This window comes from Lactuca saligna, chromosome 9 (genome assembly GCF_052625555.1).
Source record: "Lactuca saligna cultivar CGN05327 chromosome 9, ASM5262555v1, whole genome shotgun sequence".
Taxonomy (NCBI): Eukaryota; Viridiplantae; Streptophyta; class Magnoliopsida; order Asterales; family Asteraceae; genus Lactuca; species Lactuca saligna.
The window spans coordinates 179,331,212-179,344,440 of NC_136425.1; the positions used below are offsets into that span (position 1 = coordinate 179,331,212).

The 13,229-nt window shown below is 31.4% G+C and overlaps 1 long non-coding RNA gene and 1 pseudogene across 2 annotated transcripts; one reads left to right on the plus strand and one right to left on the minus strand.

Annotated features, from left to right (window-relative positions):
* Positions 1–7,731: 7,731 nt before the first annotated feature.
* On the minus strand, positions 7,732–9,926 carry LOC145016991 (histidine biosynthesis bifunctional protein hisIE, chloroplastic pseudogene; annotated as a pseudogene).
* Positions 9,927–11,196: 1,270 nt separating this feature from the next.
* Positions 11,197–12,980, plus strand: LOC145017435 (uncharacterized). Of its 2 annotated transcripts, XR_013666505.1 has the most exons (4): positions 11,197–11,830; positions 11,933–12,101; positions 12,223–12,517; positions 12,770–12,980. It is a non-coding gene; the product is annotated as an uncharacterized LOC145017435 (long non-coding RNA). The 2 variants fall into 2 exon arrangements; XR_013666504.1 differs by having other exon boundaries at positions 11,933–12,517.
* The last annotated feature ends 249 nt before the right edge of the window (positions 12,981–13,229 follow it).

A 13,229-nucleotide genomic window follows, 5' to 3' on the forward strand; every position in this document is an offset into this window, starting at 1 on the left:
CTTCTCTTGGCAATAAAAGCAAATTGACTCCTTTTGGAACAACACATGGAACTACTTCAGACATCGCCTTTCTCTTATGATCAAACTTTTCGATCATTGCATGTCTTTTATTGCCATTGTCTATATCCACAGAGGTGTCGAAGGCAGATTCACCAATCAACTTTGCTTTTCTATTGCGCCAAACCATTGCTGATTCAGCAGCAATCAGCATATAGGTGAGATCTATAAGGGTCACGTCGCGGTTCATCATATAGTACTCTCTTACGAACTTACTATATGAGTTAGGAAGTGATTGAAGAACCCAATCAACAGCCATCTCTTCACCGACAATGGATCCTATCATCCTTAGTCTATCAATGTGCGACTTCATCCCTAGGACGTGTGCACACACCGACTTTCCTTCTTTATGTTCACTTGCCAAAAGGGCTTGAGTGATCTTGAACTTTTCAAGCCTTTGAACTTGTGGGTTAGGGAGAATAATTGGAGGAGGAGGAGGAAGTGAAGCATGATTTCTTGTTCCTTGATCAAATCGTGGAATATCATCTTCATGTGGAATGCTTGTTCCACGGAATTTGCGAAGACCATAGTTGTCGAACTTTGACATCGGGAGAAAAACGAATTCAAGTTAGTTGATTGATTGAGTCCTTGGTAAATCACCCAAATGAAATTCCAAGGCTAGGACCCAACACAATATCCTACAACTCGGGAGAGGGATGCCGTAACCCAAATCGCAGAACATTTGAAGGTAAGTGAATGACGATTCACTAGTTTTCACCATGAGAAACGAAAAAGAAATTTAAGTTTTAAACCTATGAAAACTCCTAGATCCTTTGAGATTCATTGAACATTTCAATGGCATGTTTAAATCTCGATATGCCCCTCTTGTTTGTGACTGGGATGCCGAGGATCACAAAGCGGGTGTGAATAACCATGCAAACTACATGGTGCCCTCACATGTTACAATCACCTATTCGATGTGCCGGTAAACCACACACGCTCCACCGAACTATGACAAACATTGAGTCACCCTTTGCTACCTTTGCTTAGAACCATTTAGTGTGCCGGTAAACCACACACGCTCCACTAACGTCTTCGCAAGGGCACAAAGTGTAATTTCATGGAATTGCATCAATTCACTTTTGCCTAAGTAACTAAGATTGGGAATTTGCGAAACATTTAGTTACTCTGTATTTCATTATACTTATAATGGAAGGTTTCGTCCTATCCTACCCGTTCGGCTAACGACCCTCCACTAGTCAAGAGTGCGGTGGGTAAGAGTGGATACCCATTCAATCGCCATTTTATAGGCAATTTCCTTAAACACCCCTTATAGACCAGTTTCGTGAATGAGGCCTACTAACGGTAAGACTGACTTTTACTCATACACATATATAATGTTAGACCTTTAATGTTATATATATAGTATAGGGTGTATTTTATACTTTTAAAATACTATATGGTTAACTTTAACAATTACACTTTTAATTCAATTAAATGGTTAACCTAAACTTTTATGGATTTATTAAACCTCCTTTAATTATACTCCTTAATTAATTAATAAAACCATAAGGGTGTGATTTGAACTTTTCAAAACATTACTAGAGTTTTAGAATTTAACATTTCTAATTAAACTTTTAATCAACTTTTAAATTCCAAAACTTGAGGGCAAGTTTTGAAACATTTCAAAACGTTAGGGTTTTAACTATTTAAATTTCAAAACAACAAAACTTTTGGGGTTCAAATTTAAACTATAAAACCTAAAGGGATAAATTGAAACTATTTCACAAGATAATTCAAATCTAAATTACAAATAATCAAACTTTATCTAATAAAACAAGTGATTATCTAAATTTTGACAATTATCTTCTATTTTGGTAAGGATAATCACATAATAATGAAAAAAATTCGGATTTTATCACAAAAGCAAGTTTATGGTAATTATCCAAAACCAAAACAGGAAGAAAATCGCGAATCTGAGCTGTCAGACCCTTTGATTCGTCGAGTCTGGACCTGGACTCGTCGAGTACAGCTGACTCGGCGAGTTCACCAAGTGACTCGGCGAGTCAAACATTCAGAAACTCAAAAAATCGATTTTCAGTGCTTATTTCGATCAAATATGCATCAATACAATTGAAACCAATCTAGGCTCTGATACCACTGATGGGTTTTAGTCATAAGACATCCTATGTGCTCATACAAACCCTAATGCTTGGATCTAGGTTTCTCTATTGTACATGCTTTGAATCCAAGACTATAAACCCTAATTCTAGCATACATATAATCATATTAACATGAGAATAAGTTTATAGTGTTACCTTGATTGTTATGTAGCAATAACAATCCCAAATCTCCTTGTATTGACTTTGGAATGCATAGAGTCACAAGTGTCACTCCTCTAATGGCTCACAAACACCATAAGCAAATGGAGAAGGTATAAAGAGAGAAGTGAGAGGTTAGAATTCGTATCTAGGACCTCTTGGGAAGGCATACACGAATTCATGGCCCTAGGGGTGTTTATATAGGTGTAGAGATAGGGTTTCAGTCATTATCCTTATCTAGTTGATTATCCATTAAGCAACCAATAAGATAATCCTTGAATCCTTATCATACTCGAATTCTAATAGATTTACACCTCAAATTCGTTCACCATATATATAAGATAATCCTTACCTTATTTTGTAACTATCACATAATTACAATTCAGCCCCTCTAGTTTAATTAATTACATTTGATCACAAAACTAATTCTTAATTAATTATTGACCAATATTAATTAAACAAATATGATTTCTCCTTTAATATATTATTCTTATAACATATTAATAAATCATATTATCCTCTCTCTCTTTATTCATTTCTCCAATCAAGTTGCTTTGGTGAAGGCAACCCAAAAGGACCATGCACCATCGGGTCAAGTACATACCAAAATAGTTATGGACTTATACACTAATCCAACAATAACACCATAGTTTGATTATATTGTCTTCAACATGTACTTTTTTTTAACATAACAATTTTGTAATGGAAACATATCACCGAAAGAACTCACGTACCCCGCCGCTTTGCGCGGGTAGACGGCTAGTGTATATTAAATGATATCCATAATTATTGATTTTTTTAATGTAAACTAATTATATTCATCATTAATATCGGTAATAATATTCTTTCAAAATAAATTCGCATCTAGGTTTTTATGTATGGGTTCATATTTTGTTTCATGACTCATTCACTCAAAATACAACAAAGTAGCCTAGAACATTGAGAACAAGAGTGTATTCTAGCAGAATTAGAGTTTATTCTACAAGAATGAGAATATATTTTAACAGAATGACAGTGTATTCTAACAGAATGATAGTGTGTTCTAGAAGAATACACTTTTGTTCTTCATATTTCATGCAACTTTGTTATTTTAAGTGAGTGGATCCATAAACAAAACACAAATCCATACATAAAAACTTAGATGCACATTCATTCTGAAAGAACTTTATTGTTGACATTAATGACGGATTTAATTAGTTTCCATAAAAAGAGAATTATAATTATAGATATATATCCTATAATAAATGAAGGTTTTTTTGCTACATATCCTCTTCTCATTCATTTGGACACATGGCATTTTCTAGAATTTTTAAAATTTCTATTTTCCACTTGTCATTTTATTGTATTTTTTATTTTATTAAATTAAAATTCCACATTTAATGTGTAAGGTAATATATATGTAAAGTATTTATTAGAAAGAGTTTTTATATGTAATGTATTCAGTACATTAAAGTCTCATTAATTTTAATAATTCAAATTTTTTTCATTTTTCTTATAAATTCAAACTTTTCAAATTGTTAAAATTTTATATTTGTTTTTTTATAATTAAACTAATGTAATACATGAATCTCACACCTAGTCATTTAATAAACATACAATTATTAAAATCATTTAATATTTATCTTTATTTAATTAAATAATTATTTAATTTTACTCAATTCCTATTGGTGCATTCTAGTACACGATAAATGTAAGAAACACATGAACTTACCCCCCCCCCCCCCCCACACACACACACACACACATGTATATATATATATATATATATATATAAGTTTATAAGCATTTCTATCAAAAATAATTTATTATATAAAATAAGCAATCAGAAACACCTTATTCTTTCGTAATTTAAATGATCATATTAGTTATATCAGTTACTTAGGTGCTATTTGTTTTTTTAGAAAAAAACACTTATGACCACTTCTTGTTGCGTTGCGCAGCACATGCATATCAGTTGCCTTTCACAAGTGTTTTGTTTTTTCAAAGACTTCTAATTTAAAATTTGTTATGCGTGTGTTGCGTGGCGCAACACTGAACCATCATCTTCAAACCACTTCTTATTTACTTTAAGTTATATTATTCAAGTTTTAATTTTATTTTTCAACATATTTATTATTTTAATAATATTTGAAGAATATGTAAACATGTGGAGTATATTTTACATAAATTCAAATAATTTAAAAAAAATCATTTGGTAAATTTCATATAAATATTTTTTGTGTTATATTATCTGTAACCAAGTATTAATAAATTATAAAGTTAATCATTAAAATTATCAAATTTATTGAAGTTTACCGGAAAAATAATCATTATCTTCAAATTGTATTCCATCCCTTAATACAAGGCAATCCATGGCCCAAATTGCAATTATCCTATAATTACAATTCCAATGCTCGAGATACATATTATCAATGTGCAACCGATTAGCAAGATACAACTAATCACTCGAGATAGTGGGTTTAATCCAATGCTCAAATCATATTCATAAGCACTCATGAACGTTGCAGCAAACATTTGCTTATGTCTAATACTCTTTTAGACAATCCACACACCAATTCACGACAGTCTTCATTCATATCTACTTCCAACATATGAACGACTGTGGCCCGTTTGAATAATTCGATTATGCTTAATAAACTCAATTATTCTGGAAGTCAAAACATGCAAGGTGAAACACAAGAATAATACTAATCCCATATGGCCTCAAACCTTTGAGTATAAACAAAACACGTTTTATTTATCACCATATCGATTACTCATTATTTGTCGTTTCGGGTAATCAACTTTTTACTTGAATTACAACACTTGTCCCATGCTCCTAGCATGCACACAATGTTTACCTACGGTTCTTACTTTTGTGAAATAGACAAATTGAACACATTTCCAATCATTCTCATTTTACAACTCCAAATCCATTTTCTTAAGTGTAAGAATATCAAATTCTCGCTACTTATAGAATATGCTAGATTCTAACACTTTATGCAACGATCCTTTCATAATGTCACTGCACCAAAGTCACAAAGACTATTGCTAATGCTATTATAAAGTCCTCTATCGGAGATTGTTACAAGAAAATTCCTTAGATATGATGTCTCTCACTCAAAGTACATTCCTTTGAACATCCTTTTGCATAAACGTTTATAATCTAGTCATAGATTTTCAATATTCAAATCCTAATATGGACACGCTTCCATATTTTCCTCATGACAACTCATTCTGAATAGAATCTTTTCTATTTGTAATGATGTCAATATTGTCCATCCAATATGGAAACATTTCCATAATTTCCAATACTATACTTCCAACTACTCACAAGCGACCAATCCTCATCGAACTTTGGATTGTTCTTTGATAGTTGTTTAATTATTTTAGTCAAAACCGATTCTAGTCCCTTTTCCCTCTAAATGTGCTAGACATTTGGAAAATTTTAGAATGGTCAAACATTAAAGCATTTGCAATCGATCCTATACCCGAAGCGTATGGGACACGATGCACAATGTTTTATTTGCTATGTTCTTAAAATCGGATTGTGAAAAAGGAATGTTGTAATCATAATCGAAATTTTAAGAACACACTATGTACTTTTGACTAAATTTATTAACATTCCACAACCTAATCCTTTAGATTTGAAATGAAGCATAATATTCTCTCCCTTAATTATAGCAAAACAACTATACAACCCTTACGACTTTGCAAGGTATAACTCTTGTTTTTCTATAATTAATATTGCCAACTTGCAAAACTTTCCATAATAATCATACAATCATAACTTTTATGCTCTCACTATCATGATGATTACTATAAAACATAACACTTATGCTCCCACTAGCTTCGACATGTATTCATAAACATCTTAACTTTCAGAAAGACAATACCTATTGAATTTCTTAAGTCCATGTTTCTAATACTTAGTGCTTTGATTATATTTTATCAAGGCTTCTTGAACTTGTACACCTTTGCCTTCGATAGTTCATATGTGTGTCTTAAACAATTAAGACTAATTGCCAAACCTCACAATTCAAATTATGGAAAGGGATACCATAACCATAATTGAATTCGAGAATGCAATTTTACAATCACTATCCTTTTAAAATCTTTCTTAGTGAAAGCATTTCCTCACAATCATTTTCATGAAGGAGGAAAACTTATGACACTTAGATTTAAATGGTGTATTTGTTCCTATCCATGTGAATTTGTTAAAACCAAAGTTTACGACAAATTCAAACTCATATGGATCAAAGTTTCTTAATCTTGATTTCTTGCCTCATGATAGCACAGCTGCCCACCACGTCTTCAAATAAGTTAAGCATCTCACCTTTTTCTTGTCAATGTACATTTCATTGATCAAGGTGCTTTGCCTTTTATGCGTTCAAAATGAGAACTCATAGAACTCGCATGCATAATTAACTTAATTTGAATGGCATAGAAACAAAATAATGTCATCACGATAGGTTGTAAACCTTAACTCGTGTGCTAGTGATGATCGATAAGGTTTATTTGATTTGATCTTGAAACTTTTCGAGACCATTAAGACTCCCACTGACTCCTTGACATATAAGATTCTTTTGTCAATAAACATTTCTTGACAAACAATTTTTCAAGAGTTAGTGTAGCTTGTATCAAAACACTTCATAAATTGGTCCTAGTTGGTCTTTGTCTTATCCAAGACATCACAACTCTCCACAATTGATGAATGTTATAAACCTTCTTAATACTATTCACTCAATGTCACAATCTTGACTTTAAGACTTGTTTTGGAACGAAGTATGATTGACTTCTTGATTTGACCATTTCTTCAATCTTTGATTCCTCTTCTTGGACATACAATTGTACCAAGACTCACTTGGAGGATCAATTAAGATACAAACTTTGCATGTTACAAACCTATCATAAAGCATAAAAGCTACTCTCCCTTCTTCTTAGAATGGGGAAACTTTTATCTTTCTGCCTACTTGATTCTTCTTATTCGTTCTACTATTGATCTAAACTCTTTAAACAATTCAGAATTACACTTAATCTTGTAAGTGTAATCATATTTACTAAGCCTTTAGTAAATCATAACGAATATCTTTGTTACTCTTATGGTGAACTTGATCAACACAAAACTTTGTGTACTCGATCTCCTAGTCCTTCACTTGACACTTTGTCAATGAATTAGTCTAATTTCCAAATACGTAATTTCTCATTCATCGTGCATCCACGTTGCATGATTCCAAGTTTCTGTCCAATTGAAACTTGGGCGATGAGAAACTCTCCCTATTTGGTAAATTCCTAACATTTCCATAAATAACATAACTAAGAATCATATCCATTCGTTGTAGAAATATGCAAACATCAATTTTCATAACGATTTCATTGCAAGGAAGTAAACAAATAAATAAATAAGTCATTATACTTTGAAAGATCTATCCAATTATAACAACACTGAAAACTGCTTTATATTTGAATGAAATTTATATAACTGCATAAAATTTTCCAAGTAAAAGAAAGAAAGAAACAAAAGTAAGATGTTATAAACTTATAGTAACAAACAAACGAATTAAAGAAAGTAGATTACTATTACATGCATTGAAAGAAAAGAACTTACAGAATCACGATCACAATCAAGGAAGATATCATGAACATTGATGAAATTAAGAGAAGTTTCTCCTTTTATCCACAATGAAGATCTTGATCTGCTATAAAAAGTTGCTTTTTTGGAAGCAATTGAGGTAGCAAGTGCATCCCTATTGGCAAATCCTTGCATTAAAATTGCCCCTGAATCAACATTTTGAGCTATAGCCACAGCCAAACCCTTTTCATCCCATTTCACACTGTCCAACACCCAATTTAACTGAAATTGCTTTTGTTAACATAACTTTAATTTCATGCTTTTTATAGGAGTATATAACATCATATAATAACTTCAAAAGTTTCAAATACCTAACATAACATCAACAAGATGACAAACATCTTAATGCTTAAAAAGATATAATAGTTGAACCTATTTTGTATTTCGTTGAAGGGTAGTTTAGACATTTGACGATAGTTAAACAACGTTCTTGTATATTGCATGCAAATAAGTTAGCTAAGGGAAGTAATAAGTAATAAGTAATAAGTGATAAGTAATAACAATATCTACTCTCTCTCTCTCTCCATTCTCTTTGAATTGTAAAAAATCCATTTTGAATTCGAATGTTTTCTTGTAAAATTTGCACATTGGTAACTTTACAATTGGTGGGGTTTATAAAGGGTATTTGGGACATTTGATAAAAGCTGAAAACTTCATTTGAACCATATGTTGCAATTTTTTGAGGGATGTATCACTAAGTAGATGTTTGTAAGAGAAAATTGGTAAATAAACTCATATATAGAGAATGTTCTTTGTTAAATCAAAAAAGGTCTTTGTTTATAGGAGAAAAGAAGGTTATCCATATAGACAAAATGAAATAACGAATTTATTACTAATTCACTACCCCTTTTGGTTATTGGCCATTCAATGATGAAATTTGAGGAGAACATGTTAATCTACATTGCAAATTTGCAATTAAACATTCAATACTCAATATACAACTATATAGACCTTCAGATCAAATTGAGATAATGTTAAATATGCAGAAAACAGCTAGGATACGAGAATCTGTAATCACAGAAAAGTATGATGAAGTAGAGAGCTTCATATAAATTTACCTTAGATTCAAGATGAATGTTTTGATCAGGTTTCTTACTGCAAGCCTTGACAGCAAAACATCTACTGTTGGATGTATCAGTTCGTGTGTGGCAGCTTCCATGGTTGAAAATGCTTTCTCGTGAAGAAATTTGCAGAGCTCTAAGTCCATGAAAATTTGCAAACGCCATAGGAAATAAAGCACCTAAAGAAAAATGTGAAGTAAATAAAGAAAATGGTGGGAAAAAGGGGGATTGAATCTTGATAATAATCAAGAGGACAAGTGTAACACTAGACACAGATAAGAAAATGCCATTTGTTAAGAAAAGAAGCTACACTACGATTTTGGATAATATCTGTACTAAACTCCACACATCCATCTTAAAAGAAATCCACATTTCAACTTCTGAATGTTCAGAAAGCTTCGTTTTAGACTCAAAATTGACATAAATGTAATTTCAAAGGAAGATCCATACAGGATTTGAACTATAAATCTTAACTTTGAAAAGGAATAGTCTCCTTCTTTCACAGACGGAGTAACAGGTACAACAACACCACTACACTGACGTTGATGCCTCCAATTCGCAAACAGCATGCATAGCAGTTTCATTTCAAAAAAACTTATTTGAAAACAGCGTGTGAACTCAGAAAACTTAAATCCATTCATCACGGAATACTAGAAATGCATCTGCTCGATTTTGTCAGGATGCATGTCACATCCATATCAGATAACAAGACTTGGCAATTCAATGCATGTTCAAATCAAATAAAGATATAGAAGATACACGGGGATGAGATGATTCAGGTCCTCAAAATGAGATTCTACATCATCGATGACGCAACATTAGGGGACAAAATCTACAAGTAAACGTAGGGCTCAGAATCAAATTCTTACAAGGTTTGTTCGTGGGAGAGATGAGTTTGTGCCACATACCTGAGAGAAAGAGAGAGAGCTTTGACTGATAGCATAGGCTCAGCTGAGAAGGGGGAAACGGGGGAGTAGGGCAAAGTGGAGTGGAGAAAGACTGGTTTGAACAGGATATATGTTTATCGCGAAATGAAAAATAAATAAATCAATATCACAAAAGTTATTTGCAATATAGCAGATGATTTTATATTTTTATTTGAGAGGGTGTTTTGAGATTTAATTTGAAAAATATTTATTGATTTTCTAGTTTTAAAAAAAAATTATCAAAAAATGTTTGAAAAGTTAATAAGTATTTTCTAAAATAGGTTTTTACTAGTTTTAAAAGTGAAATTTTCTTGTTAACTTAAAAAGAAAATAATAAGGAGATCCTTTTTTGTTTTTCGTTGTATACCAAAGGTTAATTTAAAAAAAATTAAATATAAATTTCAAAATATTTAAAAACTTTGAATTTATAGAAATAATAAAATTATTATAAAAAAAATGCTTTTATCTTTTAAATTTAAGCAAATAATTTAAATAAATAAAAGAAATTAATGAGTTTTAGTTTTATGAAATTTTAAATTAAAAATTAAGTTCATTAATTAAATTGATATTCATTTATTAGTACATTTATTGCAATTATTACATGTGGAATTTAATAAACTATAAAAACTTATAAAATAACATGTGAAAATTAAAAAAAATAATTCAAAATAACTACAAAATGATATTTGGCAATTGAATGAGAGTGTGATAAGTGGCCAAAATAACATTCATTTATTAGAGATGATATGTTTGTATACTAAATAGACTTAAATATGTATGTTTGTATTTTTTATATTTTGTCTTAATCCAAACACTCTAAAAAAAGAAATATCAATTTATAACTTTTATTACCATGCAAGATAATCCAAACATTTATATATATATATATATATATATATATATATATATATATATATATATATATATATATATATATATATATATATATATATATCTATACTACCTTATAATAGAAATCCAACTATTTCCATAAATAGATTCAATATAATAATAATATTTTTTAAGACGTCCAAACCATTAAGCTGTTAGTACAAGTAATCATTAATAAAATAATATTAAATTTTAAGAGGTATAACCCTTATTACGCTATTTACAATGAGTTTATGCATAGAAAAATACCAAATCTTACGCGGTTAACATGAATTACGTACATATTGAATAGGCTTTGGCTTTCTTCTTCAAATTGAACTGGTCAAAGAAGAACCCGTCTTCCTCAGATTTTGCCAATTGAATCGGTCTATAGATAAAATTTATATATCATCTCTTATCTTAGTATCTATAGCCCTTCCTTGTAGAATAACCCTAGATGAGTCGCCATCTCTTCTCTCCTTGAACTCTCTCCCTCTCTATTAAATACTCTAAAATTCCTCCCATATTCGACGCAGTTACCCACCACACCTTGACCACTGAGACCATTACAGTCGCTGCTAAACACCTCTGCCTTTCTCTTCTCTTGCATATCTCCTTTAGAAACCCGAATATCGAACATCACAACACCATCAGTAAACTTTGTTGTCACATAACCTTCACTACCATCAAACAGGCCACCTTCATCATCATCGCACTTCATCTTACCACCGTTCACAACCCCCATCTCTCGACATCTAGCATATGCTACTGTTCTATTCTCTAATTATTTGATTTTGATCGATTGCACCGGTCAAGTCTAGAACGAATCTTTTTCTTCATATCTTTGCCCCATCCCCTTATATGACCAATTGACTGCAAAAAATTTCTTATCTGTGAGGTCGTAAGTGTTACGCATTTTACACACATACCTGGAGACCTAACCATCTACTACTCACAGCTGGTCGCACTCGACTCTCTAGAAACCTCAGACAACCATTTTCACAACAAGTGTCACAGTGGACCAGGATCCAACACGATTTCAAGGTTAGTGCTCTTTAAGCCATATGCACACACATATTCTCTTTTTGTGGTCATAGGTCTCCAACCATCTCTCTCTCTCTCTCTCTCTCTCTCTCTCTATTGCAGAACCAGGAGGCAAACACTATTAATTTACAAACGTTCTCTAACAATACAGGTTTTTGTTAGCAATTTTAAAGTGTTCTTTTCAGTCATTTATCACATAATCGTCAATGTTTACTCTCAATTTCCGGTGTTTCCTCTCCATTTCAGGTTCTGATGTTTGTCTACATTTTGGGTAATCATTTGTATATTAAATATTCTTGTATAAGTGTATCTAGAGTAAAGCTTTCTTGTTTAAGTGGTACTAAGGGTATTTGTGTCCTTTTGACATTTCTCAACTATCTGTATCAATTCAGGTATATCTTCAACTATCTGTACTGATATGGACTCCAGTTAATGAAGGAAATATCTTATTACTCTATCATTTTACTGTAGTTGTTGAATCCTTATCCATTTAATTAATGTTTGTTTTCAAGAAAAATAACAATTTTTGTTATGAATTGGGTGAAAATCACAGAAATCGAACTGTTATCATGACCTCACCACCATCGTCTACCATCTTTGTCTTCTCCCCTATCTTTGTATTCACACTCTAATTAAACCCCAACGTTGAAGCCTTCACTAACCATCTCCATCTTCACCACTATCCAGGTAAATAGTTCTATCAAATTCTCTGTTCCATGTTTTTTTTTAGTTTTACTTAATTGTCATATAATGATTTTACTCTGTGTTTCATGGATATATCGATTCTTACACTCACCTATGTTGTTTAAGATTATTTAGAGCTATTCATAAATGCCAGATTATTTGATGAGATCAGCACACACTATTTCCAACCAGTTTTAGGGTTAGTTGTTTATTTTATTCACAATTTATGAGCTTGTTTTACATTATTTTTTGCAGGAGTATATTGCCTAACACCCAATGTGCAGAATATTGGTTCAAGTTAATTCAATATATTTCAAAACTTGACTATGATTATTGTGTTTAATTCATCTTGGTTTTGTTTTTGGATTGTAAGAATTTTATTATTTTTTTAAGTTGTTTTAGTTTATCTGATTTATAGGTTTTGGATAATTTTTTCATTTGATGTCCACTCTCTCATTTTTTCGAAGCACGACCTGTTACTTCATCTCTTCAACAGTTCAACTGATTGTGATTCTCACGATTAAAAGAAAGAGTGATTTTATTCTAGAGAATTATCTCCCCTTACAAGCTCAAGTTAAGTTTTTTTTAACCCAAATTGCACATTTGGTATTATCAATATTCTTAATATTTGAATGCAATTGCAGATTAGCTAATACCGTACTTCCATTTTATCTTATTCTTTGCATTGAAAACAACTAAATACAAGGAATAGCAT